Source organism: Anser brachyrhynchus (assembly GCF_964034855.1).
Source record: "Anser brachyrhynchus genome assembly, chromosome: 7".
In the NCBI taxonomy this organism is placed as follows: Eukaryota; Metazoa; Chordata; class Aves; order Anseriformes; family Anatidae; genus Anser; species Anser brachyrhynchus.
In genome coordinates, this window is record NC_137701.1 from 9,241,266 (window position 1) to 9,267,993 (window position 26,728).

Below are 26,728 nucleotides of genomic sequence, written 5' to 3' on the forward strand. Positions count from 1 at the left end.
CCTCCGCATTGCCTTCCTGCTAGCTGGGAAGCCCCCACACCCACATGGAATGGAAAGGGCCCAAGGCAGCACCCTGCAGCTGGGCACTTGGATCCCAGCACCACCTCTCAAAGCACCCAACAGCAGAGGCAGCACCACCTCACATTTACCCAGAGGTGAGACCATGACCAGGATGAGTTACTTCAAAGCAACTGCCAGGCTGCACATCCAAACCCTCATCCACCTGCACAGCACAGAGCTCCTCCCCACGTCCCACGGCAGGGATGGTGCTGCAGCAGCAAGGGGAAGCTGGGTTTCAACACACAGGTCTCTCCCTCTATCTCCTAGACCAGAAGTTCGCCGGGAACACATTACCATTTTCCGATGTGCTTGTCACATAGAAAAGCACTGAGTTTTTCTGGAATGCAATTGCAAAAGGTTGGCTCTTTAGGGAAAGATGTACTGCTGCCCAGAAATAAATAAGAAAAAAAAAAAAAAGCTTGTTAGAGACTGACCACTGCCAGCCTAAGCCGTGGAAATGGTGAGTCATCCCTCTGGTCGGGTCCCGAGGGAGGTGCGGGGGTTAAAACAACTGGCGTCGGCATTTCCCCGAACGCAATGTTCCACACATGGCAGCAGCAAGGAGCTGCTGCTCCTTGGACCGCAGCCTTTTAATAAAATTTAAATATTGTTTGTTTTCAGGAATTGCAACTCAGCCAAATACCTCCTAAATTATTCAAAGATCTTAAGCCCTGGAGCCTTTCATGGAGCCGTGGTATTGCAACCATTTTCTTTTGTTAATTTTATTAATAATTAGCCAATTTGTTAAGTAGAAATGACAGAAAGTAAAGGCCACGCTTAAACTATCCAAAAATATGTAATTCTTTCTAAAAGAGTAGCTTTGGTTAGAAATACGGACAAAGCTGAAGTACAGAGTACCTCGATGCGCCCCTCTGAAACAGCCACAACACCTCCCCCAGCAGCCACCCGACACGTTAGCACGTCCCACAAACCTCATGCCGTACTCAGTAACACCAGCAGCTCGACAGGTTGCATGCTTTAATGTTATAATGTGGCTGGACAGAGCACCTGCACGCAGGCAGTGTGCATGCAGTGCTGCAAAATGCCATTTCCTTGGGCTCGGCATCGGCTCCCTGAAAAGCCCCGGGGCCAGCAGGCATCCAGGGAACATTAGACAAACTCGAGCAGCAAATTCCACAAGAAACTCCTCTGTGCAACTGATACAAACAGCAAAACTGAGTTAGATTGCTTTAAACTGATACCACTTGCCTTTTTTTTTTTTTTTTTTTTTTTAAACAAACCAAGTGCCTCACTCCCATGCAGATGGCCAGCTGAGTAACCACATGGTTTCCACACATCACACCCCGCTTGGTAACCACGGGGCTCGTGCCATTTCCCATTACACACAACTGAAACACGCTGTAGTTTCAGGTTGCTTCCCCTCTTTCATGCGATTAAAAGCATACACTGAAAACCAGCTTGCTCACAGACAATTTTCTCTAATGGCCAGAGCAGGGGTCTATAAATTACAGGATCAAGACAAGGAGATCAATAGGCCCACGGAGATGGGGGAGTGAGAGGAGGAGGAGGACTTCTCCCACTATATTATCAATATTCAGACGAATTAGCATCACATGCTGTGGCAGGACTGGCTTTACAGCCCAGAAGCCAAGTGGGACCCGTTGATCTGGCACTCCTGGTCTGGTGCAAGAGAGGGCATATACACTGCTGGGTGCATCGCTCCTCTGCACAGGGCAGCGCCTTCGGGACACAACGGGCAGAAACTTCCATCTTCTTTATAAGCAAATATTGGGGCCATGCAATCAGCTACAGATCTTGTAGCAGCATCACAACTTACTCTGGAAGGCTTGCAAAAGGCTAAATGTCAAAACTGAATGTTAATTTCCTAGCGGAGACAAACAAGGATTAAAGCACACGTTGAGCTGTATACAGTAACTCCCCCTGCACTTATCACAAGCATTAATCACAAGGCAGGGATGATAAAAACTTCCCTACAAATAAAGCAAAGCAAGGCAGAGCTGCTCACGATCTGATTTGTTTTGACACGACCGCATTGTTGAACATTTGCCATTGTGCTTTTGTACGAAGAGGCGTTTAGTGCTCGGCTCACTGTGCTCATGTGCCCCTGCACTCTCTCCCTGACGTTACACTGCTGTTCAATGGCAAGCAAGCACTCAACAAAATGTTTAATTTGCAGGCACGTGCGATTCCCTTTTTGATTATCCATCTCCCCACACAATAAAACCCAGCTGATGCAGAACTCCACAAGTGCTGCCAAGTCAAACTGCAGGGAAAGGTTCATTTAGCAGTGCAGCAACACCTCTGAAATTCTCATTTATTGGATTCTGCTGCCAATCACGTTAATTCCAGCACAAATGTCAAAATAAGATTAAAAAAAGTTGCATGGTTAAAGGAGTGAGCAACACAGAAGGTTCTCTACATATAGTTTTTAAAAAGGGTGTTGTGTTTTTTTTCCCCCCCCAATCAGTTTAAATGAAGCAACTCCTTTCCTGTGCCTGCATCTGCAGGCACATGCAAACTCTTGAAAACAAGAGGCAATTATTGAGTCTGGATAAATCAGCAAGAGCTCAGCATGGCCAGCTTCAGCTGCTTGTGGTAACTCCAGCCCTGTACAAGAAGTTCCTCACAGTATTTCAGCCTTACCGAGACTAAAAGGAAACAAACATCTGATCTCCCAAGCACTTATTGAGACATACAGCCTCTGCACCCCAAGGCCACCACAGCAAAACCTCAAGTATTTAACACTGAGTTTGACACACGAATGGCTGAGCAAACACCAGCCAGCACCTTTGCCACATTGACTATGACTGGATCCACCAGCGTCGTAGAACTGGCACCTACCATGCAGCCCACTAAAACATGAGGCAGACGATGGAAAGGGTCTGAGCCTCTTCTCCTGGCATTTTAGTGGTTTCAGCACGCTTGTAATATCATTTTATCTGTATCACCATCATACCCTGTATAGGTTTGGGTTATTTTTGACATATATTGGGTCACTGCCTTTGTGACCTGGAAAATACAAGGAAGTCTGCTCCTGAGCAGAGACTGTGTGCCTCTATGCCAGCGAAATCTGCAAAAGACAGCCCGTAAGCAGAGCCCGCGACACCTGCGCAGAGTAAATAAACAGTAGCAGCCCTTTTTCTGCTGTATAAATGCATATATTTCCTTTGTATTTTTGCATTCATGTCTTTGTTTTTATGCATGTGTTAATAATATTCCTTACGGAAAGAGACATTTTGCTAAGATCAGGTCACGAGGCAGTACAATTAAGGTAGTGCATCCAGCCACAAACTCTTCCTCTTCTACATAGACATTCTGATGCCCCCTCTGCTAATAAAATCAAATTCGTTTATAGGATTCATTTCCTGCAGGCAGGTCCTGCCCGAACCCGGGGCTGCTCAGGGAGATGACCCATAGCTACCCGTGTTTCTCAGACACACATGACCTCACTGCACACATACAAGTCCCCTTTTCAGCTGCCAGTTTACCGACAGGCGCGGGTGGACACATTTCTCCAGCACAGAGTGCCTGACCAAGCTCTTCTCCTGGGGTGACATCTCATGGAAGCCCTGCAGATCTGGCTCCTGTTCTGCTCAGGCCTTCTGTGCTTATGTCCCTGAGCCACGGTGCAAGAAGAGGATGGAGGACAAAAGACTCTTCAGGCCACCTGAAACACCTGGACTTTGAGTAACTTGCACTAAAAATAACCTGTGCTTGCATGAATAATTTGCACAAAATCCAATGCTGTTCTGAACAGCAGGTTAGATTAGGAGAATAGGCCCTCGAGGCACCTGGGCAAGTCCCTGGTGGAGCAGATGACCTGCCTCACATGTATCTAGTTCCCTCTGAAACCTGCCAGGATTCCTCTTCCCAGTGCTCCTAATGGGAAGCTGCTCCAGAGTTTTGCTCTCCAACTGGTTCACAAAGCCTCTATTTCCCACCTAAATGAGTACTTTAAAGGTGGTTCTTCTCCTCATCGGTATTTCTTACGTAACTCTTGTTTTATGACCACTAGTGAAACATGTTTATGTTGCTAAAAAACACAACTGTTTACAGAAAAAAAGAAAAAAAACCAAGGCTGCTTTTTGAGTGCAAAATTCCCATTCAAGTCAACATCAGTATGCTCTGAAATAACAGGGAACCAGATGCCAGAAGGACAACTCCAGTCTCCTCAAAGACATAAACAGGGATGCTCTGGCCTGGATTTGGGAGCATCCAGTTGTTCCTGGGCTGAGGGCTCGCACCAGTGGGAATTAAGCCAGCCTCTGAACTAAGTGCCCTCCTGACCGACAGGGAATGCAACATCTCGCATCCACACCCAGAATCCCATCACCTTTGCCCCCCTTTCCAGTTTATTCAAAATTCAACCCATTCCCTCTGTCTCCCCCCCTCCCCCCCCCCATATGGGGGAGGACTAAAGCAGACCATTATCCAAGCAGTTCTGCCTAAATAGTTTCATCAATGGAAAATAAACAGTTTCCTATGTCACAGCTGCATAAAAACACCTCATGAAGTTAACGGCAGTTCAACAACAAGAAGAATCCTCTACATTAAATTGCCAGATTGATCAATCACTGTCTTTGCCAATTAAGTAAAACCAGAGCTCTGCTTTCTTTTAATATAATAACAACTGTAAACCACAGGGGCTCAAGCAAAGCTCAACTTCTCTCACCTTCATATCCTATCTTACAGTAACCACTGAAGCAGCATTTACTATATAGGACACAGAGCCATTGTGCTAATCGGTCCCTGCAGGCCTTAGGGTGCACTTTGCTGCAAAAGCAATTTGAATTTTTTAACTCCAACACCTTCTACATGAACAATGTGCTTTTGAACTTGTTTCACACCCTGAGTCATGCGGAGCAGGTGGCCCTTCCAGTTCCTTCCTTCTTTTCCCTTCCTTTTCCTTGAAACGCTTCAGCTGGACACGTCTTCCACTGCAAGAGCGAAAACTGCAGAGAGCACTTCAGAGGCTTCTCTACCTGCGTCTTCTCCCTTCAGAAACAAAGATGTGGCACCGAGGGGCTTGGGTAGCAGGAAGATCAGATCCCATTTGTTAGGGCAAGGAGCTCCGAGAGACTTGGTCAGTATGAGAACATGCTTTGGGGCACAGAAAGAGCCAGATCCAGCCTGTTTTTTCACAAGTGTTTTGACATAGAAAATTGCTTCATTTAAACTAAATCTTTCTCTTCTTTTACCATGTAGTTAGTGCACTTAATCAAAGCTGTAAATTAGTTCGGTAGACACAGAAGCCCCATAAGACTGACAACTTTAAGTGAAGAATAATGGCATTTTAAAGCACATCTGTCCCCGCTGTCTTTGCGCTTGATTTTTTTAAACAGTTTGACTTCCACTAAAACAAAGAATAACATTATTTCTCTTTCATTTTGCAACTTTTTTGTACAGCCTTTTTCCTCCTCTCATCCCTTAAACTCATTTCCAAGAAACGCAGGTAGATCAAGCAACGAAGTCTATGCTTTGGCCCTTCCTCCGACGGCCACCAGGACAGATGCTCACATGCTTATCAACAGCCTTTGCAGTACAGTGAGAAGAATTATGATAAAAACACAGCCAGCCCCAATTTCTGGTAGTCTGGCACGGGGGTCTGGCTGCTGCAGGAGTGCTTGCCAGAATACAGCCATCTAAACCTGTCCCTAAACGTCTCTGCAATATTGTTACACGGTGAAACAAGAGCGTGGCATTTCTCCTGATCTAGCAGGCAAACAATACAAAGCTGAAATTCAAACCGCGTAGGAAGATAATTTTTCCTTAATAAATCACTTTCCAAAACAAATCTTTTGCTGCTAAAACAAGCTGATATCACAAGACCTTCCATGCCCCGAAAAGTGCCATTAGAGCTAGATTTGTCATAGCTATGTTTATCTCATAGACGTTGGAGAAGAAATCATAGATGTGCTTCCCACAGTGATGACAGGCGTTATTTTCCCTATAATGCTGTGATAATGCAACAGCACAGACAGTTACTAGATACCGTGTTTTTAGTTATCATGCCTGGGAGCAACTAGTCAACTCCGCTGCAGACATGAGATTTCACTGGACTTAGGCTGGTGGGAGACTGAACCTGAGCAGAGGTGATAATATTGTTATTTTCAAAACACTTTCAATTAAGCTGCCTTAACAGCGCAGATTCATTTAGAACAATACTGAAGGCTTAAAAATATATATTTAAGAGTTCTTTGGACAGCCAACTATAGGAAATCTATTGGTTTAACAAAACTTCATATTTGCCTTTCTTTTTCATTAGGAAAATGTCAGCAGTGATTCATTTATTTCTGCTAACTGCAAACACCCCATGCTTAGTGTATGATCCAAAACTCAGATACCACAGTGACAGATCCCTGATCTGTGCCTCCGAGCCACTGACAGCTGACGGAGTAAGCGGTAACTGATTCACAGTCTATACTGAGAAGTTTTTAGCAACCCTACTTTCAGGCTGAGTAGATTAGCTTTGGTACACTTTGAAAGACATTTTGCACTCGTTTTTTTTTAAGAGGTCAGATACACACGGCCTGCGCTTGCCCATTTCATGGGAAAGCACCTCGTACCGCACGTGGCAGCTGCGTTCATGACTAACACAAGAGAAGCCAAGGCAGGAACCCCTCCAGCCTGGCAAGCCCCACAATGCTCCAGCTACGACGGCAGCTATGATGGGAATTTGGGAAAAACATCGGAGGAGATGGTGTTTGTGCAGGACCACACTCACCCTGCAGCACTGCTGACAGGGGACATCACTGTCAGCACGTCCATCGCGCTGGTGCTTCTGCGCTCTCTCCTGTCTGAATCTGTGCCACGAGCAGACTCTCTCCTCTCCTTCCTGATTAGATGGAGGGTTTTGGCCGGCACCACACGCACATGGGTGCCATAACAGTCAGCAGCTCTGTGTACGACACTGGAAAAAATTCAATTATTTGTGTTACCTCTTCAGCGGGTCCTTTGTCTTTGCTTAGTGGGCTTGGGAGAGAGTGGGCCCTGCGTGTTATTCAGAGCATGACTGCTTCACGCTGGCTGGCTTCTGAGCCTCATATAATGCCATTCTTCATGAAGAACACTTTTCTTTTTAAAGCATGCTTTAAAAGAAGAAGAGGGAGGGGGAGTACAGTCCTCTAACACAGGCCTTGCTTACTTCAAATGTAAAACCTGACGGTATTCTGAGCACACAACTGACAGATCAGCTTGTCTCATCTGCAACACCCACATTAACTTTCATATACTGCTAGAAAAATACTCAGCTGTCTGATGAGCTCTCAGGTAGCTACTACCAAAATATACCAGATACTGACTTTCTCTTTTCACCATTATCAAGTCTGACACTCCCCCTTCCCAGTGCAGCCAATAAGAACCCAACTGCTCTGACACAAGCCCTGTTCAGTCCCTTCGGGGATTTTTTTTTTTTAAGTAGACAAATCAAAATTGGTGATTGGTGCATCAATTCATCCTATTTGATTATCTTAAAAATAAGAGGCATGGGCATAAAACCAGAGCGTGGAGCAAGGTTCAGTTCAGACCTCAGTTACTGACTTGAAATGCATTTTACATAGAGAGCTGTGTGGGTTAGGGCAAAAGACTTCCCTTTTGGCATGCAGTCACTGATGGAAACTTTGCTTGGCCTCCAGTTTCTCTGTCAAGGATTCACACACAATTTTCTTCTGGTTTGAGTGGTGGGTATTGAGACAGAGAAGCCTTCCTACGCGTGCACAGTTGTGCTGCCCCTTGAATGCAGCCTTAGTCCAAGGCAGCAAACAGGAGATATGTGGCAGCACAAAGAAAAGAATCCAAGTAAAGCAGGCTGGGCCTGGAGTAAGCCCCGAATGCCCTCAGTGGGCAGGGATGGGACACCAGACCCCAAGCCCACTCAGCACAGCTATCAGCTACAGCAATCACCAGCCTTTGAGCCAAGCAGCCACAGAGCCATCGCAGGAGGCTCTGCTCGCCAAAAAGCCCCCAGAGGATGCTTAGGTGGGAAACAGAAATCTCTTGCAGCGTGGCCAGACAGCACAAGATAAATAAAAGCAAAAATCAAGGTCAGCCTTTTTCAGGCTACTGAACTGAGCCTACAGCTAGAAGGAAACCAAGGTCCAAGAAATTCTCCTCATGACCTCCCAGATGCAGCAGGGAACGGTTCCCTGCCCACAGAGGGGCTTTAGGATGCACAGCAAGCACAGGCACGCTGCCGCAGGACTCTGTTCTCCTCTCTCCCCTTCCTGGAGCTGAGGGAAAAAGCGTCCAAGGTTGGCTTGAGCCTCGGGGAACTCACGTGCACATCAGATTCCTGTACAGCAGAGGATTTTTTAACAACCAACCTAGAGCCCAAGCCTGCAGCCCTTTACCAGCGCACGCCCTGCCACGCGTGAAGGCAACGAGCACTTACCTTTCTAGAGGAAGCACCAGCCAGCCAGCCCCGCAGAGCATTCCCGCGCTGCTGAGCCTGCATCAGCCAGCCCCGCTCTCTCAATACCAGCTGCACCAAAGAGCTGCCCCAAGCCCTTCCCAGCTCTTCCCTTGCCCTCGCCCCCAACGGGCTCCGTTTCTGCTTAATTTTTTGGTTTTACTATTTATTTAGTTTAATTTCTTAGAAAAGCTAGGTCATAAGCCATCTGATGACTTTGTAAATGCAAAGGGCCAATGTTGTGGAACAGACAATCTAATGACATAGTGTTTAGTGTTCCCTAAAGCGGGAGACAGATGAAGAGAAACGGTGAACCGGCAACCTTAGCATAATTAAGACAAGCCTGAGTGCTTGCTGTAGTGCCATTACATTAATCTCACATCGGTGGCACCTGGCTAAAATTTATGAGATATGTAAAAAGGGCCTTTCTGACTGACCTTGATAAGACAGTGTTATTTATCACGTGAGGGAGCAGGCAAGGATGCGAGGTGGGAGGGGGCGGACGAGAAACGAGCCAGGAGGGAGATGAGAAGCCACGGACTAAAATCTGCTTACAACTGAAATTTTAAACAGGAATTTACCTGTACAGTACCCGCATCTGGCAACCACAATCAATCAATGCAATTCTGTATTGCTACAACACCACTGCAGATAACACCAGGGCAACTCCGGCCTTTGGCACATCACAGCCTTGTGAGGTCAAGCCTCAAAGCAGGCAGATTTTTCAAACTGGCAGATTTTACACCCAAAAATTTATTCCTACTTTTCAAAGTTCTCCTATCAAAGAAGAAAATGAATCTTGCACATAAAATAGCGACCTCATGTTGGAAAAATATTTCTGCATGAAAATTATATAGAGTATAGAACAGCATAAAACTAATAAAAATACATATATATTTCTTGATGCTTTTCATGGTGTTCTAAACGTACAAAAACTGAGGATGAAACTTTAGGACATATTTACTTCCCACAGAAATGGTCCATATAAAACCTCAAAGCATTGTAGTAAAACAACTTGAGAGTCCCCAGGAACCTGCCATAGCCAGTGACTGCGGCTGCGAACAGTGGCTGTAGGCAAAGCTGAGCCCAAGATCTCACTGCAGCTCCCTGCAAGAACAACACGTGCCTCTCATTTCACAGAATGAACTGACCAAGAGGTTATTTCAGTCCCAAAGGATGTCCATCCAGAGCAGGACCAAGATTAAATGCTGCATTTTTAGAGAAGACAATACGTAAAACCACCAGAGACACCTAGGCCAAACCTATTCTACCTCATTGAAGCAAAGTTTTCAAGTTGGACTCTGAAAGCCAGAAGGTTACAAAAATACCGCTCTTTATTTTGGCTAGTATATTTGCAGACTTCAGGGGAGGCTGTTCATGTAAAGCCTTTCAGACAAGGCATTCAGCATGTGGTAAGAAGCTGCAAAGAGCAGAGTTGCAGTCACCACTAATGCTTCCCACCAGACATGAAGAGCAACACGTATGGTCCTGCATGGTCACAGCACAGGGCAACATGGTACAAGAGATGCTGTGTCCGGACAGCAAGGCCAGCAGGGGATAGTGAGACAAAGTAGTCATGGCACCTCAAGTTCAGAGATGGTAACTTTTCAAAAAATAAATAAATAAATAAATAAATATCGGAGAACTTTCACTCTTCCTAAAAAACAGAAATGAAAACCACCAAGCACTAATATTTTGATCCACATCTTTCCAGCAAACAATAGCAGATTGCCATGAAAAAATGTAGTTGTAGTGAAATACCCTCAAAAAAAAAATTGTCCCCAGCTGAAACAGGATAAAAGGGTGTGTGATTTTTATCCTTCTGCAGTCAGTCACAGGCTGGGTGACAGTCACCAGTTAAGTAACAGCCTATGCTAAGGCTTCTGCCAGATTTACACTGCACAACTAGCACTGTCCACTGTCACAGGTTCACCACATAATAAGTTTCAGCTTCTAACCTGATGATTCTTTCTTCTTTGCTATTTGAGCATGGACACCACGTCCCAAATGGCGCTTCTTCAGACGAGGTTGCCCAAGGACTTGGAAAATCTAAGTGCCCATCTGCCTTACCTCAGAGACCTTTCTCCTCCCCGCCTTCCTTTCAGGCAGGGCACTCATACCCCGGCTGCTCCCTAATGAAAGCCTGGGCCCATCAAGCCTCTCAAACACACAAGCTTGCCTTTCTCTTCCTCCATTAAAGTGACGTGGTCAGAAATATCCATGTGCTTTTATTGTTGGTGCTGAAATGCAGACTTAACTTTTTTTTTTTTTTTTAACCGCAATCAAACGAATGTGAAAGTCAACAGTTTCTCACAGACCTTTTCAAATGCAAGGACGCTGCTCTGATGCAGTAAAGGTAAAGGAAACTACCTGTGACCCGTACTTCTCAAAACACTTAGTGGGGAAAAAGAAAGTAATCAATTTCTGATGGATAACTACCATGCCCAGGCAACATTACTTTCCCTGGGGAGGTCTTACATGCAGGTGAAATAAGAGCAACCTAATTTTAAGCCTTGAAGTGGTATCACCAGGGAAAGAAGACGGTTGTTAGCATTTCGCCTAACCTGAACCTCTCGACAGCATGGGTGTACAGCAACACAATAAAAATATTAAGTTACTTAAAAACAAACTCCAGAATCACCTCCTGTAGACCAGTTCATTATGGGACACACATAACCCAGTTTGCTCTCACACAAAGGTACTACTGGGATGGAGAAAGGAGAGTGAAATGTGTCCCCTGCTTTCCTGCCCAACCAAAATGAGCTTGCCAAAACCAGTGTTCTTCCATAAGAGTGCTGCTTCCTTCGAGTACTTTCCAGTGAAATATTTGCTAACTGAAGTCTGGTGTTCAGGCAGCTCCTGTCCACCTGTTCCTAAGCTGAAAGGAAGAAACACAGAACAAAGTGCTGGAAGAGCCCTGCTGGGATGACTACCCCAAGCTGACCCCCTGCCTTCCCCACCCCACGGCTCTGGGACCCGGCAAGGTCACAAACCTGGACTTGTTTCATCAAAGAGCATTCCGGGCAGGGGACAAGAATACTGCCTACCGGAGTCAGCACACCTGAGCAAACAAGGCAAGGCTCTGGTGTATTTCTGCTGAAACTAGAATTAGCTGTCATATGCTTCATGCACTCGGAGAGCCCAGCTCTGATCTGATCCGGCCTCCAGAGTGGCTGGCTTTGGTTCCAGACTGTGTGCAAATTTCAGGAAGCAGCTCTGAGACACAGCACTGCCTTTTCCCGCTTTACCAATCCCTCGTAACACGGTTTTACGGCTCCCTCTGCAAAACGACACTTTGTCAGATTAGCCAGCGTGGCTTCTGGTCCACACTTGTACACGCTTACAGTCCCAGGTCTGGTGTCAGAAGGAAGAGGATGATTCTCTCATTTTAAACAAATCCCAAAAAGCACAGGGTTTTTTTTGATCCCCTCTCAGTATAAATATAATTGCACAACATCCACCAGCAAAATTCAACAAGGCACAACTACTTTCAGGGTCAAGAAATAACAGTTTAAAAAATAAAACATAATCAACCCAAACTGGGATTTGCCAAAGATGATAGAAATGCGTTGGCCTGCTCCGAGCTACCCTTCTATTAACATAAAACACAACAGAGTTACCGTGTTATCTCTTGCCCTGAGGGAGAACTTTTTAAGCTACATTTGAGGAACGAAGTTAAGACTAAGCAAAAGTTACTGAAATACTGTTATTATTCACGTCTGTTAATACTTTTGCATGTTTCCTTACAATGAATCTATCTTAATCCCTTCTTGGTCCCACTGAATTTAGGGACTAGCCTTCATGAACTAAACACACGGTCTTTTTCTGTCATATTCAAACAGCTACTGCTTCCTTCATCTGACAACAGGAGCCCACAGAAGGCAGCAGCTGTGCCAAGCACAGCAATAATGGCAGACACCATATACCTGACTGCACAACAGGCAAACAGGATCCTCTACGTGCCACATTCGCCCTCGTGCAACATTGTTCTCACCCGATTGCTGCCAGCAGGGATATTTCCTCTGGAGAGGCCCAATCCTTCTCCTCCTCCCTGGTCTGCTCTCTGGACTCCTTCCTGCTGCTGAAACACCTTGGCCAAAGCCTGTTTTTAACTGGTGTCTGAGAGAGGCTGAACGGCAGATGGAAACATCATACTGTGGTGAGAAGTCTATCCGAGGAAGATACCATGAATAGCAAATTGCAACAAAGAGGAACTATTTACACGTAAAAGGGGTTTATCAGAAGTTGCCATTCAACTTGTCTTAGTCAACAGGTTCAGGTAAGATTAAGTCCTTCTCACAGGATAGGCTCCATCAGACCTTCCAGTTTAAATAACCTTGTTTGTAACTCCTTTTCATCACCACACAAAGATCCCATTTTCTTTCTCGCTCTCCTTCTCTCTTTGTTGGTGCTGTTTACTCCCAAGTCTGTCTCTGAACTCTGTCTAATTAGCTCTTGATAGATCTGCTGCCCTGTTTCCACAAACATTTAATTCTGCCGTCAGTCCCATTTACATTACAGCATGTTGCATTGTCTTTTACCAACCTAATTTTGTTTGAGTGAATGTAAATCCCATTAAGCAATCACTATGTACCTATTAGACTGTGGCATATAAACTCCAAACCCTCCTTATTTACAAGAGTGAACATAAGGCCCAATTCATAAAGGATTTCTAGGACACTGCAATTTGTGCTTTCTTCCAAACTACAGAAAATTCTTAAAGGCTGCAAAACTCTTTTCTTCAAGGTAGCATTGTTGGACTGCCCAAAACTCGACATGTTCCAACCACTGCATAACCGACAATAATGCTTTTATAATTCTAATGAGTCCCCAGGGAGTGCTCACTAATTAGAGCACTGATTTAAAGTTGTCATTATGAGTGCTCTACATCTATTCTGGATTTTACTTCATTTTTTTGTCTTGAGAAGAATGCTCGAATAAGCTGCCCAACTGTAACAAAACAAACCCCGACACATCGCTCTTTTTCCTCAGCTAACTACCGTGACACGAGGAAAGAAAAGTCTGCATGAAACTCGTGGAGGTGATCAGTATGGGACTGAAGTTTCACCTGGGGTGAACTCTCATTCAGAAACCAACCTCCCTCTTGCCAGAAGTCCTAAAAGCTCAGCTGGAGTCAACTCTTCCTCGAGCTTTGCCTCTGGAAGAGAAACATTGCCTGCCCACAGGACAATCCAGGGTATTCCCAAAACACCAAACCCAATCTAGTTATACCCATTTGCTCTGTTAGAAGCCAACCTTGAGAGAGTGAAAAGCACAGAAAATTGCTAAGTCTAATACTACAGAAAAAAGCAAGTCTTATGCACTGACAAGTCAGTGTTAGTTAATGGAACTACAGTTTATTTAAAAAGTCTGGCTCAGCAAGCACAAAGCCCAAACAGCAATAATATTCCTTTCAGAGTAATCTGGGAGAACTGGTTTCATCCATCAACACTTCTTACACTGTAATAGAACCTCCGAGTCAAAACTCGGAAGTAGCTAGAGATGGAAATATTCACACAGACAGCTTCCAAGTTCAGCATACTAAGAAATGCAGTTCAGTCCCAAAGACAGCACAGTTTTTTTTTTGCTGTTGTGATTTAGTTCCACCTGAAAATGAACAAAACAAGCAAACCTACCCAATTATGGTCACTCCTAATTGCAAAATTCAGTAAACAAGTTTTACTGTGGCCAACGAAATAAACATTTTAAGAAGTTGTAATTAGATACAGAAAAAAAAAAAAGCACAGTTTCAGGTTGAATTAATTGAACAGGAAGAATATAATGAAGGAATTGTAAAATTGCCAAAGTGTTTCAAGTACACGAGTTTTGATTTTCTAAATACTGAAGCATTAAAATGTTTGCAAATGGGTTTGTTTTTTTGATTTCCTTAGGAACTGGCATATTTAAGAAACAAAGATAGGACAGAGTAACTACAAAATGAAACTGCATCAGAAAATAAGCCAGTATTAAAAATAAGTAAACTTCTCGGCCACAGCACAACAGTTCCATTACCCACCTACTCGTGCTCAAAAGGCAGCAAAGCAAGCATTTCAGACACTGGTATTTTCAAGTAGGGTTTATGGCACTTCGACGCACAGTTGTTATTGACCTTCATCAAAGGGTAAGAAGCGCAATTCCTTTCCTGAATAAAGCTTAGGACAAGTGCCTTCTCGATCTCTGCCACCTCTTAAATTATCTGAAAGAAGGATGATACAACTTGAAACATTAACCACTATGGCAGTACGTACAAAGGAAAACCGTACCTAGTGGCTAAGGATTTTGCCTATGACTTGCATGCAATCAGATGTACCATAGTGCAATTAAACCAAATGCTAACTGTTTTTTTAATGCAGATAGAATGTTTCATTTCAGCATCAGAAATAACTGAACAAGCTCAACAAGATGTTTCGAGCCCATGTCCACGTTTATTTCAGGCTACTCACTGCCTAATTTGAAAGCCCAGAACACAAGAGGCAGATAACACCTCCAGGTGTACGGTACGAGTGTGCGTTTCTGTGGCAGACTGCTAATTTCTTTGCCACATATGCTTTAATTTTGGATAATGGCCTGGCTTGAAATTACAGCTCATATTTGATGGATCTAGTTGATCAGCGTTTCCCCACTGTTTATGCTGTGGAAAACAGGAGGGAGCAAAACAGAAAAAAGAAATGGAAGGAAAGGGTCACCTCAGCCGCAGGCTTCACAGATGACTCAAGTGAAAGCTGCCCCCAGCACAGTTTGGGAACAAGCAGCTACTGACAAAATCTTACAATTCTCCCCACTTCACCGGGACTACAGTAGATTGGCACTCCGCTGCACGAAGGCCTTCAGCTGCTAAATGAAATACCAGGACTTAGAGGCACGATGTCAATCCGACGCTAATTGATCGCTAATGGCCAAACAGAGCGCTGATTGGCACTAATTTGTTAGTTATAGACTACCAAATCCTTCGGGATACTAAATCAGCGTGATGTACTTTACCATGCTATAACAGCACAGTCTTAAAAAGCTCACCTGACCCTGACACAGCCGTCACAAACGTTATACTTAAGATAGTTAGTCAGCCAAGTAACACATATAAGAGATGTATGCTGGAATTGAGAGAAATATTGCCCCTAAAAGCAGACAGAAAAGCTGTTCTTATCCCATCTGCAGCTCCCTGCAAGTGGCTGTTCTGCAAAAGGAAATTGGATGCCATTTACGTCCTGCACAGAAGTATTCAAGAATCCATAAAAATTGAAGCTTGCAACTTCCCAACTCTGTTCCTCCGATGCAGAAAGGAACTTGAGTGTTTATGTCACTGAAAGTGGAGTTGAAGTACTGCATTCTGTTTCCCTGGCACGTTAAGCAAAGATCTTCGTCATATATTCGGGCAGGAGTTGTCTCCATTAAACATTTATCCAGTCCAATGAAATGCTCACCTCTGGGTGTAAGCCCTCATGATCACAGGTGATAATTTTGTAAGAAACATCCATATCAAAGCCTTTATCTTTAATCCCAATTTGGAAAATAATTGGAATTTGAACGGTTCTTTGTTCTACCTCTCGTTCTTAACTACTTCTAAACTAGTACAAAATGTTAAGAAGTGATGACGAAACAGTCTGGGGCTCCAATTCACTGAAATCTTAAGGGATCAAGACATCCTTCCCAGTCACCCCTTGAATATCATGTTTCATACATAGTCCTCTGGGTGTTCCCTGCTCTGGGACCAAGGGAGCTGCTCTCCAGCCTCGGTCAGCAAAGCTCCTCTCCCAGAAGCAGGCTGGGATAAGGCAAGCGGATATTTTCTCAGCACACCCTGATACAGTGGTGTTTCCTCCCTTCCAGCGCACACACATCCCCGGTTGGTTACCTTTCCACAATCCAAGAGGATTATTCTACGACAAACTGCATTCTATCTTATTTAAATTATGGCTTTAAAGACAAACACAAAACTCCAGTTTTTCTGGTCTAGTTGCTTGGCATCAATAAAAGCTAGTCCTAATCCCATCAAGACTTCTCAGACTCTGTATCTGATGCCATAAAACAAAACATATTTTAAAGGCTTTCCGCATAGCGGTTTGTTTGTAGTGAAGTCAGTGAAGCTCTGATAGAACAGTAAGAAATTATGGGCCTCATATTTCCTATTTTCCTTCAGAAAAATAAAACTGTTGTATTTTTATTGGGATCATACCTTGAAATACTAAGTTTCTGATGTGAAAAATGTGTTTCATCTACCAACAAACATAGCTTTTAGCTTTCCACCCCAGACCTTTCCTGCCTGACTGCGTTTCAGAAAATGTTTTCTACAGCAAGCATTTGAAGTCCTACTTCATTCTCTATTCTTTTATCTTCGCTATCATCTACGTATAATTTACAATGTCACTATTTATTGTCTCTCCCCCATACATTCTTAATTTTTATGCTATTAAAGATACACCATTCAAAGACACCTTTCAGTGATCCCTACCCATTCTTTTTTTTTTTTAAGAAACGCATGCTATGTAGGCATTTTGCATCTTGCCTTTTTTCCTTTTTTTTTTAAAGCACATTTGTGCAGACACACAGTAGAGGACACTACAAGGAGAGAACCCCACTCTGCAAGCTGCACATGTGCACATTGCACAACTAGGAACAAACTCTTTGGTTACACTCACACAGCTCAAAGAGAGAGGTCAGCAAGTGAACAGCCAGAAGGGCATGGTAGGGTGCTAAGTCTTGGAAACCTCTTCAAGGCAGTCCTCTAGCAGATTGATTTTCATGTGCCTTCAGGCTGACACAAAGCCATGTGTGAGAACCTCTCTCAGTTACCCAGTGAACTGGGTCGTGTGTGACAGTATTAGTTAGATGGTCCTAGGATGTGACAGCAGAGAGGGAACCAGCTGTCCAAGGCTAATGTGCCATCTGTGCCTAAAATACTCTGCCAATTGCGTTGGCAGAACATGAAAAGTGTGTCCCTTTATCGGGCTGTAAATCACAAGCAGATCTTGCGCATTGTCAATTAAATGCTGATATATTGAGCAGCCTAGATGCTTCATTGACTTCCGGGCTTTTGAGTGTGACATTTGGTGGTATGACCACTGCGGAGGTCATTAGCTGCAAACTTGAAGCACCAAAGCAGCCTGAGCAACTCCCCCGGTGACAGGTCCATGGTTTACCGCCATCCAGGAAAACATTCAGTCGCATTTGGTTTAACAACTCGGGGGAAGAAAAAAGAGCAGCATCTATGGCAAAACAAATTATTGTAGACTTTATTACTATACTTCCCTCACTCCCGGAAGAGCAGGTAGAAAAAAACTTAATCTTTCCAATTATAGCCATGGGCAGAGACATCCAACATGCCTTCTCACAACTGGTGTTTTGGGGAGCAGCTGCCAGTCCCGCAACTTGGGGCCCTGAGACTGTACAACTCAGGTGAGCTGGTTTCACATACTCCACGGCATTCTTCCACCAAAGCCTTAACCCAAGTCAAGCCATGCAGTGCAGCTGAGGAAGCAGTGACATCAGAGGCCGAGCACCATGCACTCAATTTGTCACTACACAGCAGCCCCTGTGCAGGGTCAGAAGAAAGGGCCAGAAGAAAGGGCCAGCTAGCCTTTTTCTCTCTGATCACAATGAGGCAGATGCCTAAAGAGGACAGAGCATGGCAAGCACACAGCTCTCCCTTCCCCGCAGTGAGCCCCAAGCTCTGGAGCCAGACGTGGGTTTGCACTCATTTTTCATTGCTATGTTATGTTGTGTGATCACTGCCTTCCACCTAACTGATACAGCGTGTAACTGGCATCACTGCTAATAAGATACACAGATATTTCCAAACAGAAGTGCTGGGGATTCACTTTGCCGATGGAAAGAAAAAGGAGGAAAAAGCAAAAACTGAAGTCAGTTTCTATAAGACAACACCCCAGTGAAAAGCTACCAACTTGGGCAAACAAGGCACTTCTATCTTTCCAGCTGCCGACTGCAGTACGTTAGGTAGATAACAAAGCCTTGACACCCAGAACAAGCCACATTTTACAGCACTGCCCTTGCAATTGACAACGCCATAAAATACGGGACCAAAATCAGTCATCCTTAACTTGCAGGTACTGAATATCTGAATGGCTGGCTAATATGCCCTTTCTTTTAAGTTGCTGAGAGAAAACATGAAGCGATCTTGTATTGCCCTTTTTAAATAAGGAAACAACACAAAGAAGTTCAAAAGCAAGTTGGCAGTATTACTTAAGCCTCAGTTTTAACAGAAAGAAATATTTTGACATATTTTGTAACTGGGTCCCTAACGCTCCTCATCTCTCTGCACACAGAAGCAAGAAGCAATCACCCAAAGAAGTGCATTTTTCAGACCCTCGGAAACTAACCAGCCCTAGTGCAGATTAATATACCATTTGTATATTGCTTTGTCATGAGCTACTGCTAAAGAGAAGTGGCATCTCTAATTGGAAGAAGCTTTGATATCTCCCGAGAGAAGCAATTTAGCATACATCAAAATAAATATGAGATGCCGGTGCCTTAACTACAATAAATTTAAAAAAAGAAAATCGAACCTTCAGGTACAGTATACACCTGATAACTCCAATCATGCCGTTTCTGTGAACTGAACTGCGAACCTTCAGAATATTTTCTTACCAAAAGGCAAGACCAAGGGAAATTCATAATGAAAGATATGAGTAGAACAAAAAGATTTATTAACTGTCGATGGACATATAGTATTTTTCTTTTCTTTTATTCTCTTTGTCTGTGCTCGGTCTGCTCACAACAGACTCAAAATACACTGTTGGACTTGGAATTAATCTACTGAACGTGTATTTTCACTTTATCTTTCTGTTTTCCCTTGTGCTTTTTCTGCCAGCTTCCTGTTTTTCCTTGCAGATTTAACTCATATCTCTAGGCCTTTTAACAAAGATGCAAAAAAAAAAAAACGGAAAAAAAAAGAATTAGGGATGAGTTTACAGAACATAATGGCTGTATAGGCTTACAACACCTACTGCCAAAATCACTCCAGAGATCTAACATTACGACGCTGTCTGGCATTCCCTAGCAAGCCCCTAGGCTAAGCACAGAGATCTGCGGTAACGTCATCTGCTGGCAAACAGAAAAACCACAAAGACTTTAATTGAGAATTAAATGTCATTGAATACTCCGAAGGTTGCTGAGAGGTCATCATCATCTTCCGTATGCCAGGAGGTAGAAGAAACCGAGTCCAGCCTTGAGCAGAACATTTTTCAAAGGCTCACTCACATGAGGTTAACTAATGCTTTCCAAGTTCTCCTGTGTAGCACAACTAAGAGGAGGGGAAGAGGGAATGTCAATATTTGGCTTTTGCTAACACCACAGCAGAAGCTGTAGTGCTAAATCCTGGAGAGCTTTGTTCTATTTTGGAAGGAAAAGTATGTAATTTTGATACAGAAAATATATTGAATAATGAAAAACCAAAATATTAGTGGTATAGTTATGCCAGAGGATGGCATTACTAAAACATCCTGGTTAGTTATTAATGGCATTAGTCACTGAAATGGAATTAGTGACTGAAAGAGGTGAGACAGTACAAGTGATTACAGCAGATATGTTTTTCTGAAACAGGTGATCGTTTCAAATTAGGAGGTTTCACCAGAAGACATGCAATCCCAGGGAGTGGTAGAATATTTACCACTGGTAGTATATATACCAGTGAATGGTATATTTTGGCTTTATAGCCAGTAGACACAGTAGTTTCAAACCAAACACTGTGTTGTAGACCCAAGTTGCACAGCTTCATCAAGAGGCTCAAGCACATCAGAAACCACTACACACTAATTTTAGTCTGCTCCAGTACATAAGGAAATCAAAACTATAACCCTGATCCCATCATTTTACAAGGATTTGTTAAGAGGCCAAACTGCACTCCTCTTTCAGAGGAGCCTTTAATTAACCAGAGGGGAAAAAAGATTAACTTACTACCAAGCAACTAGTAATCAACCTGTGTTTCTAGGGAAAGACTTCTTTTAAGAGAGTCATGGCAGCTGCACTGAGTTCCCACCACCACTCAAGCCTAATTCTCGGCAGTGCATGTGGAAGTCTCCCACATGACTTGTTATGCTGGACCGCTACTTCCTTTCCAGTTAAATTTCAGAGGAACTTTTGGGTTTTGTTGCATTCGTTGCCGTCACACTCACACATTAGGCAATCAGGCCCGTTTGAAAAAAAGCCATTTAAATAAAGATGAAATTCAGGCCTTTTATAGGTAGTTCAAAATCAGATTCACCTAAAACCGCTATAATGTGCTTCTCTGCTTTGGTCAGGCTTGAATAGCTAACAGCACCTGCCTAAACGTGCTGTATGTTCTCATATTAATTGCATGCCCTTCCCAAAATACTGAGTGATTCCTCTGGAGAGCTCAAATCGGGGCTTATTATTGCCAGCTATGCAAACCAGTGTTAGATACCCAGCAGTAGTGACACTGCGTTATTCTGAGATAATATCACAAACACTATCTGTGCCCAAGCAGTGCAGCAGGCCACGAGGACGAACAATGGGCTGTGAAAATCCTGGACTCCAGGCACAAACGAGCAGGGAGAGCTGACGGACATTTCTGTTGTGTGAAAAGATCACGGAGTATTTGCAGTAATTCTTTTTTCTTCCCCCAGGAAGCATGCTGTTCTTCCAATTGAGCTAACTTTATTTACAGTAGTTTCTTTATACCCAGCATTACACATTTGTTTTTAGCCTCACTGTTTAGCTACAGTAGGTCCTAGATTAGATCAGCTTGCTTGCTACTTGCGTTTGATTTACAGGTAACAACTTTTCTCCTATGCACATACATACTCTGCATCATCTACCTTGGCTGCTGGAGCAAGCTGGGGGTTGTCTTTACATCAGCAAATTGTTTCCCCTAAATAGCAGCCTCAAAAAGCAGGTTAATTTGCACTGTTCAAACATAATCGCTCTAAAAAAGGAAAGGACTCATTACTTTACTGATGTTTCCTGGTCCATTGCACCATTGTTAGAAACTGTCAGTAAACAAATTACATGTAACACTGTGCCCTTTCTCTAAACAGATCTCCTGAGAATATCTTGTTATGCATAATGCTTTCTTTCACTTCTGTGCATCCGGCAGAGGAACACAAGTATCTCTCTAGAAATGCTCAACGCTTTTCTCCCATATTTTCCATCTAAAAAGAGTAAATAAAGTGGGAAATAACTAAAGCTCAATACTGCAAACTCGCTTTCAAATGGCAATATCAAAGAGAAGGATTTTTCCAATAGTAGCAGCAATTTTTGATACTTAAACAGACACAGTCTTCAGAAAGTGCTGAGGATCTCCTGCCTGAAAAAATAAAGCAGACATTTTCTCAACATCTCTGCATTTGGGTGATGCTGTATTTGGGAGTATTTGCACATTTCAGAACCACTGACCAGATCAAACCACCAGGTTCACCTGAGAAGAAAGCTAAACCCCAACATTATGGGCAACTTCCCTGTAAACTGATAGCCAAGAACCTGGAAATAGCCAACTTTCTGGGAAAGACACTACTGCAACACTATCTTAAGCACTGTTATAGTTTGAAGATGATCTTAAAGGACCGTTGGAATTTGCAAGATGTGCTGAAAGCTTTGTTGGCAACCACCAAAGTTTCCCCCATAAGCTCTCCTCTGACCCAGAGGTTTCAACACCACAGGGATTTCACATATTGTTAGGATACTGAGATTACAGCAGTTAGTTATAATGGACTAATGCAATTTCTTTGGACTCCAGTAGGCTTGTGCCAGTGGCTCAGATCACTGCAGTTGCAACCATTTAAATGGATTATCCCATGGGGCATTTTACATCAAATCAAGCACCCATCAGAGGTTACTAGACGGAGGCCATACCATGAGGCTCATCCCATACGTGAGACTGCAGGCGGCACTGCTGACTCTCTTGCTGCGCCCAGAGGGACCTCTCTCTCCTCCTCTGCCCACCGCTTATCCCAGCAGGAACAAGGCAATGCCAAATGCTTTGGGATATCCAGTCCGAGCAAGTGCCACACAGATCTTTAAAACAGGAACTTCCAAGAGTCCATAAAACAAACGTGTGGCAGTAATGCTTCCCAAGACAACCATATTTTTTCAAAAGCAAATGCATTAGAAAACTCCTCTCTCCTCCCATTGCCTTTGTGCAACACACCTGGATTTCAAATTAATAGTATTGCCTGCAGCCACTGCCGATATCACACAAAATATAAAAACTCTGTACGCAAACCAGGGATGGAGGGGAATGGAGAAACGTCTTGAAGAAAGCTATTGCACACAAAAATGATTAATGTGGGACCTGGATAAGAAAAAAAATTAACTTATAAAGAAAAATTATTGAACTACAGACTTTTCGCTACACAATAGGGAAAAACTTGCTTCCCCAACTTGTCTCTCAGTTTTTATCTTTCCCACTGTACCTCTACTCAGTGTGTCACCACAGCAACCTTTAAGACCAGCAAGAAATGGTAGAGAATCTGGAAACACCACCAGCAGTTCTGGCCAGAACATCGCTGCAAGGAAAGCTTAATTTGAAGCCCTGCTCGGAGGGCTCAGGGAAGACCCAAGGCTGTGTCTGATGTCTGGATGGAAGCTCTGCTGGAGAACACAGCAGAGTTGGCCATTTGCATAAAAATTTGAGACAAGAAGCAGTCATTAGGAAAAACAAGTTGGTAAGTTGGGAAGGGGAAGCAGAAAAGGAAAAGAAAAACAGGGGAAGGCTGGTTGGGAAGCAGAAGCAGTTTTGCCATACTTAGCAAGCAGGACACTACTATAGGAAACAGCGAGGGCAATGAAAACTCCACTCGAGTCCAAATGCTCCTAAAGGGGGAAAAAACTACAATGGACAAAAAAACTTTAGCACCAGCAGGTGAAAAGAGCTGCGTTTAACTCATCATTGTAATTCATCACAGAAAGCAATAAAACATCAGCAGGTCTCTGTAGGCTTTACCTGAGCCTCACCTGCCAGCTCGCAAGGCATTCCAAGTGACCTTTCTGCTTCCTGGAGCCGCAAGGAAAGCCTGTTTCCAGCTGTTCTTCAAGGCAGAATGGGAAGCCCATGGTAAACTTCACAAATACTCACCCAAGTTCTCCCAATTTCACCAGCCCCCCCCCAGAAAATGGAGAATCAGCACCAGAGTGGCACAAACTGCCCAAGATCCTCCAGTTCTGATGCCAGCAGAGAGCTGCTGAAATGAAAAGCGATGTTCACAAATGGGCACACCATCAACTGAGCACCATTTCTGCACTGATTTGTGAAGCAAGCCTGTGGTTTGGGAGAAAGTGAGCCACTAAATGTTATTATTATATCCATAGGTAATTTAGAACAACCTGTAATAAGGCTCAGGAAAGGGATCAGACAGGACTGAGGCACGATAGAAGGATGAAATTACTTCCCAAACAGACCTCTTCAGTGTTTTGCCTTTAACTTTTGCAAAGGAGAGTCTAGGTAATTAAGGAGTAAATTAACGTTCCATGGTGTTGGGCAAGACAAAATAGGAAACGAATGCAGCATTGTGCAAGTGTGCCCCAGTGGGTTCTTATATCACAGTCATCATCATTGGTTTTGTTCCAGCCACAGAAAGTGCTTTTTGGAAACGGGCATTTCAAAGCAAGCATCAATCATTTTTAATTGAGTCAGGCTTATTTTATTGACTCTGTACTTTGAGTTTTCCTTGGACATGCACATTACTTAAAACAAGAGAAACTGAAAAATGCTGCCTTTCTGATAGGGTGAGTAATCCTGCATATATTCAGAACGTATCCATCCAATTCCTCTGACAAGACGCATTGACGCAAGAGTAATCAAAACATACAACGATGTCCCTTAACCTCTTTGACACCGGTCCTCAGTTTTATTTCAATATGTTGTGAGCTAAATATGATGAACGCCAGAACTGCAAATGCTGAACAGGATAACTAACCCTAGTAGTGAAAAGCAAAACACATCTGAATATGAATCGGCATTCTCAAATTAAATAGCTCTGATTTTGATAGCTAGTAAACATATTTATAATCATTCAGATGCTAAAATATGTGCTCTAGTCCTTGGATGAATAAACATGAAAGCTGTGCCTGTTGGTAAGTACTTACACATTCATTTCTTTAGTTGGAATACAAATCATACTTTTAACTTTTTTTCTTTTTTTTATTAAATGGGCTAGGTTTCCTTCAGCAAGTCTATGCCACTGTAACACCAACTATGAGAGGTACATGAAACCATTATATGCAATTCCGCTGGCATTTTGATAAAAGCCTTTCACGCAGAGATAAACCCTCTTCAGAGCATTTGCTACTTGGATTGAAAAAGGACTGGTTAATTCTTTATTATTTTTAAAATGAATATGCGTTCGCAATTCAGCACCTTGTTTATGTACAAAACACACACTTTTCATTATATCCATAAAGAATACCAGTTTTGACCAATATATGGTTAGAAGCTTAGGGAGCAGAAATTAAAAAAAAAATAGAAATCCAAGCAAGACATAGTTCATTCCAATATTTAAGGACACCAGTTACACCAGCGGTTAAAGGGCAGAAGAGGAAAAAAAAAGAGGACAGAACAGAAAAATAAGGCTGCAGCACTGAAAACCTAGAAGCAGTTGGAAGAAGAGATCACTTGGCACGATTCTGCTTTCCTCCGAGTCTGAGCAGGCTGAGTTTTACCTCCCATGAGTTTTGGAAGTGGCAGAGCTGACAAGGGAAGCAAAATACAGCAATCCAAATACATACTTGGACACAAGGATTTATCTAAAAAATAGAGCACAAAGACGTAACTGCTCCGACAACTGCTCCAGGATTCCCTAAGAAGGTGAGCAGAGGGAGGACCATCTCCCCGTGCTGACATCCACATGTCCAGGTCCTAACCAAGCCAATCGGCACGGTCTGAGGTGTTCGACCCTCGCTCCTAAAAGCAGAAAATCAGGGCGTTACAGAGGAGCTGGCAAGTAATTATCAGAGATATAAGAGGTAGTGCTATACTTCTTAATAAGTCAGGAGAGGGTCACCTCAGATGATCAGGAGCAGAAAGAAAACGAAAGGAAAGAAAAAAAGAAAAAGAGAGAGGAGAAGGAGAGAGAGGAGAAGGAGAAAGGCAGCTCACAAAGCAGCCAACTGATGCTCTAACTGCTGGAACATCTTTCCTCTTTTTCACTCTCATGAGAGCCTAGGCGCTTTACTCTCCTCCCTAGGCAAACAGGGAAATAGAGTACCTAGATAGATTCCCCCTCAGTATCTATCCCTGTCTAACTTCCTAAATTTTTGGAAGATTTGCAGACATTACTGAATATTATGCAATAATTACGCTACTATTCAGAGGTTTCTAAAGACACAGTCTTACAAATGGATAGTCTGCAAACCAGTAGTCAAGCTGCTCAAAAATAAACTGACCCTAAAAATATGAGATTAGAAAAATCATTGACAATATTAGTTCAGTCACCCCATTTTTTATATTTTTTTTTTTGCCATATGGTTTTGGAGCCTTTCATTTTCACTTGTCATATTTTCCCCATAACCAAAGTCCAGAAATGAGTTTCAAGAGAAAAAAAAAAAGTGGAAGAAGAGATTGCCACATAGAGAAACAAATCCAAGAGAAAAGATCTCCAAGAAAATTAAATGTTGCGAGATGTAGGAAAAAGAGAGAATGGAAAACAGTAACAGCATTATGTATGACTAATACTTAGTTGCAACAACACTTGTATGACACCATAATTTTCTCAAGGATGTGATGGCAATTGCCTCTCACCGCTCCCCCAAAGCATTAAACCAGCAGTAAATCCAGAATCAATTCAGGCTCCGTCACTTCTCTTTTAAAGTTCCTCTAGGACTCACAACGATGCTGCTACCTGTTTCATCACACATTGCACTTGACTCATACACGTCTGCAGTCAAAATGTACCTGAACAACCTCAAACAAGATAAGCACTCCAAAAATTTAAGCCAACTCTGGTATTCTGGAAACAGCCTCTCATTCCTGTCCTTGCACCCCAACAGCAAACTCTGCTGGAAAACTCATGCCAGGCTCAGATTTGGCCCCGATGCTGCTTCTTTGCTTGGACGAGAGGCTTGAGGAGAACAATAGTCTATGTAAAGACAAGGATGTTTTGAAAACTTGTTCCTCTTTCTCCAAATGGCATGATTAATATGAAGACAAATGCAAAACTTTACAGCTTAAATTAAAATTCAAGAGGAGAAGGAAAATATGACACCCTGTATTTTAGAGCATAATGTTATGCAGGGACTGGACCACTTTTACCAGCCAAGCAAGACATGACATGAAGTTTAATAAATATTCAATAAAAAAGGGAAGAAATATGA

General features: G+C 43.2%; 1 protein-coding gene and 1 long non-coding RNA gene across 11 annotated transcripts in view; both read right to left on the minus strand.

Moving 5' to 3' along the window:
• The window catches only part of ERBB4 (erb-b2 receptor tyrosine kinase 4), a 580,719-nt gene that overhangs the window by 443,774 nt on the left and 110,217 nt on the right, over positions 1–26,728 (minus strand). The gene's annotated exons all lie outside the window — the stretch shown is intronic.
• Positions 1–26,728, minus strand: part of LOC308198328 — a 43,222-nt gene continuing 16,494 nt past the window's right edge. Inside the window, exon 2 of the long non-coding RNA XR_013953849.1 lies at positions 1–26,728. This exon is cut by the window's right edge and continues 13,773 nt beyond it. This is a non-coding gene — a long non-coding RNA (uncharacterized lncRNA).